The 5,121-nt window shown below is 31.4% G+C and overlaps 1 long non-coding RNA gene across 1 annotated transcript; it reads right to left on the reverse strand.

The window, feature by feature from the left end:
- Window positions 1-859: 859 nt before the first annotated feature.
- LOC124897043 lies at window positions 860-4,048 on the reverse strand. The gene is made up of 3 exons (XR_007053472.1): window positions 3,227-4,048; window positions 1,925-2,152; window positions 860-1,045 (listed from the first exon to the last, which is right to left on the reverse strand). It is a non-coding gene; the product is annotated as an uncharacterized LOC124897043 (long non-coding RNA).
- Between the last annotated feature and the right edge of the window lie 1,073 nt (window positions 4,049-5,121).

Raw genomic sequence — 5,121 nt, forward strand, 5'->3', positions numbered from 1 at the left:
AGAAGAAATTTACGTGGTTTACCATAATTTATTTCTTCATGTAACTTTCAATCTCCTACGCTTATATTTTTGGATGTCTCCTTTCTGTTAGATACTATACAACACATAGAAATAAATTATCTTTCCTTCATTGATTTTCCTTTTTCGTGAATTACTGAACAATTGTATTTGTACTACCTCAAACTTTTCAATCGCATGTATGTGGAGGAATTTGTATCTGAATCGAACTAAAATCACTTTCAACTAAATGACTTGTCAATATTTGTGATAATTGTTTATTGTTCTTAAATCATATGTTTTTTTTTTTTGGCAGAAAGACGATATTATTCATTACTAATAAAAGCTACTAGTACAGACAAACGGCCAATTGCGGGTCGAAGAATATTTTGGCCTAACACTATTTAGGAGTCGTTTGGTAGAGTATATATAAGAATAATGTAAAATATGATGTATTAGTAATGTTTGTATTAATAATGCTTGTGTTAGTTATGCTTGCATTAATTATGTTTGTATTTTTCTTATGCATTGTTTGGTTCAACGTATTAAAAAAAAAATGAATTACATAATTTCTAATTTTTTATATTTTTTATATAATACCCTCAATATATATGTTGGAAAGAATGCGGAATTTTTTTTGAGGGGTAATTGGATTTTTAAGCATGTTAATGCATGCATTAGATCCATTGCACTACTAATGTCATAGATTTTGAGGTATTAGTAATACACACCTTAATACACAATAGATTGTATAACTAACATAGGGTAAAAAGGTATACCAAACAAGGTATTACTAATACACATTAAACTAATGTATGCATTAATATTTTAATACACTCTACCAAACGAATCCTTAGTACATATATTCATATTTATGGGGCCTAACACTATTAGTACATATATTGATATTTATGGGCATACATTGCAAAGTTGTAGCCTTGTCTATTCTTCCCTTCCTAACTTATTGCCCTCCTTGGCGCTTAGCATGTCCGCAACAGCATTTTCATGGCGAACCTGCAGCCTCCCCAGCAGCTGCTGAAGAAGATCCCTACAAGATGAAAGCAAGTTGGTTTCATTAGCAAAGTTATTATTTAGAGACGTTGATAGTTTAATAGAATCAGTTGCTACAGAAATTGGATTAAATTGCATCTTGACTGCCATGTTTAGTCCCATAAGCAGTATTACATTTAGATTGTATTACATTGAATTACATTTTTTCAAGTATTACTATTGTATCTAGATTGTTTTTGCCTTTCCCAGTACGACTTGTTTTTTTTTTTTGTGCATATTTTTTGCACAATACTTTTGCCCACAGAAAGAGTTTTCTTTATAGCTCTTCCAAGCTAGTTTAGAAAGCATAGCTAAATTTTTGTGGCTGCTTTTTTGGATCCCCAATCCTCCCATTTCTTTACAAAGAGTTTCTTCTTTTCAGTTGTGTACCCCATTTGTATTTTGTCAATATTAGCAGTAATTTGTTTGGGTAGCTTTATATAGTTCATGACATGTGTTGGGATACAAGCTTTTGCCAAGGTTGTTCTTCCTACTATATTCGGGTACAAGGATCTGTATATAAGAAACACAAACTTCAACACTAGTTCAAGTCCAAGACAAGAACACTTATGAAGTTTTGTAACACCTTCAATACTAGATTATGAATAATCTTTCTAAGAAGTGTGTTAAGATTCATAAAAGAGATGAAACAGAATTTAAGACCAAGTCCTCCGAATTCACGGAGTGTTCTTAAGGAATAATTCCTCTCACTGTACACGAGGTTTTGGAATCTCCCTCCCAGAATAAAATGGCCTTCAATCCGAACAATAGCGGTACCTCAAATTGTTGGATTCAGCTAACTCACTCAACGGTTTGATAGATCACACAGAAAGTTTTTCAAGACAAGAAGAGAGTTTGTATTTCAAAAATTTCGTACCTAAACCTGTAGATGAAAGCAGTTTATATAGCCAACATGTGCCTCTTCTGAAAAGTGGCAATGGTTCACTTAAAAGGTGTAACCTTTCTGGAAAAGTCATGTCTGTTCGTCTAAAGAATGTGTCTTTTCCGAACAAGCATACCATTTCATGAATCGGTGTGTCATTTCGTCGAAAGGTTGCATCCCTTTGTTTCAGTACTGCACTGTTTCGAAACACTGTTTCAGAATCTGCATGCATGCATATAAATGGAGTATCAAAACACAGAAAAAAGTTTTGTTTTTCTCTTTGGTATTTTCAAACTAAATTTCTGAATTTCTGTCAAATAAACTTTGTCCAAAAAGATAGATTTCGTCAATCAATTCAAATCCGAAGCCGAAGCCGAGCCAAGCGATCGATGACGATGACGGCGCGAGGAATCTCTTATTTCTTGCCTCACTTACCATGTGGAGTAAGTGTTCCCAATTTTAAACACTCACAAGTTATCTTCTTCCACCAATGTGGAAGAAAGAGTGAACTTTCCAATTTGGGAGTACACTTTCTAAATTGGTGTCTCCCTTCTCCACTATTTTCCCTCCATTTTTCATTTACACGTTTTTCATATACTTTAAACCCAACAATCCCCACATGAATGGAAAATGACTATTTTTTTTTGTTAAATTTTTACGGACAAGTATTTTGACAAAATTTTAACTTTTTGAAGAGAGTCGCCACTTAATTTTTGAAAAGAAATTAAGAAACCTTTATAGAGTTACTTCAAACGATTCAAAATAGAAAAATCGTTTTAAGTTAGAGATTCTAGATAAGCGGTTCCTATTAACGTTTTAGGAAGGTGTTAGGCACCTAAAACGTCCGCTAACTTGCGGTTATCCTGACTGTTTGAAAACGTCTTTTGACTAACTTCGAAAAATATTGATTTGTTGGAAAAAGTAAATTGTTTAGGAAATATTTTTAAGGTTTTATGCAAAACCAGTTTTTTAGCGAGACTTAATTAGGGACTTAACTAGGTTCGCAATAGGCACGTAAACAAGTAAGCGAAAGGAAAAAAAAAAAGGGAAAGGGGAGAAATAGTGATTTGGGCTTTTAGGCCCAAACCGTTGTTCCTGTCCTAATCTAGTTGGGTTTTTGACCCATTTTCACCTGTCCTAGTCTAATTTTCGAGCGTTTGACTCGAGTTTTGCTTCACCTGTATTAAGTACAACTTTGGGTTCGAGGCCTCAAATAAATAAATAAGTAAATGATAAAATGAATAAATAAGAAGAAGACAATAATAAAAATCGAGACTTTTCAAGTTTCTTAGTAACCTCATCAATGGGTTTTGACCCATTTTCATTCGTCGTCTATCTTGTATCACTCTCACGCCATATAGTTGACCTTGGGTTTAAACTTCAGACTTGACTCGAAGAGGTAAACCTCATTGACCCATTACGAAATGCAAGAGGAGAGAGTCCATTTGGACTCAACACATTTTTTGCATGCAAAGAAAAGATAAAGAAATTAATATACGTGCAAGGCATAAAAGTGACATATTTAAAAGCAAAAGACAATATCAAGAACCAATATTAGAATGACAATGATAAACATACTTGCACACGAATGAGAGTAAACAAATAAAATTCAAAGAAAAAACACCCACTTACATGCCTAATGATTTATGTTCATATAAAAATGAATAAAGGTAAAATAAAGAATGCCATATTCAATGAATTAATGTGAGAATAAATAATGCATGTTGCGAGAATAAAGGGATGAGGAGATAAGAAATATACCCATGACTTCTAAAATTGCACAAACATAGAATCTAATCCATAGAACAAAAGAAAATAAAGACTAACTTTTCAAGAAAGGGAATCCTTAAATTTCAATTGAGGCGGCATTAATGAAAATTCATACATCTAAGTCATGGCCAACTTTAGAAAAAATACGTAAAGACCTATGATTTATCGTTCTAAGACATCATTGGTTCTCTTTTGATATTATGAATCAAGGAGATACACGACCAAGTCTTTACACTCACAAAGTGCACATATAACAATCCAAAGGAAGTAAGAAAATTTGAATAAAAGTTTAGCATTTCTAAAAGTGAAATATCGTTTCATAATCATACTATGCATGTCACAAAAATATCTAAATAATTCTATTTAACCAAAAATACGAACTTTCTCATCATTTGACAAATTTAAAAGCATGCGAAAAGAAAAGAAAGAAAAAGGAATAAATATCGTGGATAGAAAATAAAGCAAGCACTTCATCTATTATATGAGGATTTTGAAATCCATTAAAATAATTAACAAGCAAATGACAAATTCTTGATTTAATCAATTACTATTTTTATTAAGAGAAAATAAACAATAGTAACTATTTTTCCAACATAAAAAAAAACTTTCCATGCTAAAAACAAATATATTCCCCAATAATGAATTTAAACATGACATGTGTAATCTTTTGAGCAAAGGTCAAAACTTTATACAAAATAATCAAAGAATAAAGCTAAAAGGACAAAACAATTAATATTAACTATTCTTTTCAACATAAAGAAAATAACTTTATATGCTAAAAACAAATGTATCTACCAATAATGAGTTTAAACAAGACATGGGTATGTTTTCAAGGAAAGATCTAAACTTTATCCAAAATAATCAAAGAATAAGGTTAATAGGCAAAATAATCAATACTAACTATTATTTTCAACATAAAAAAAATAACTTTACCTGCTAAAAACAAACATATCAACCAACAATGAGTCTAAACAAAGCATAAATACATCTTTTAAACAAAGATTGAAACTTTATCTAAAATAATCAAAGAATAAAATCAAAAAGGCATGTACAATTATTGCTTGCTCATTTTTTATACCGTGAATACGAAAATAACCATAATATCGATACCACAACGTCCTATGGCCTTCAAGGCCATCTACAACATACAATCCCAACAAATAAAATTATATCTACGAACTATGAAGAAGAAAAAAAGATGAAGAAAAAAATGATAATAAAAAAAGAAAAAAAAAGTGTATTTACCTTTTGGAGGGCAATAAAACGAGACTACGAGTTTCGTCGGAATCAACCACCACCGGAAAACGTCGTCGGCAACTCAAAAATTTTGATTAGCCAACCAACTCTATGAAACAAAAATTTTTACTAAACAAAATAACTATTTTGCTCAAAAGAATTTTTTCCACCTTCAAGCCTTTTTT

Source organism: Capsicum annuum, chromosome 3 (assembly GCF_002878395.1).
Source record: "Capsicum annuum cultivar UCD-10X-F1 chromosome 3, UCD10Xv1.1, whole genome shotgun sequence".
NCBI lineage: Eukaryota > Viridiplantae > Streptophyta > Magnoliopsida > Solanales > Solanaceae > Capsicum > Capsicum annuum.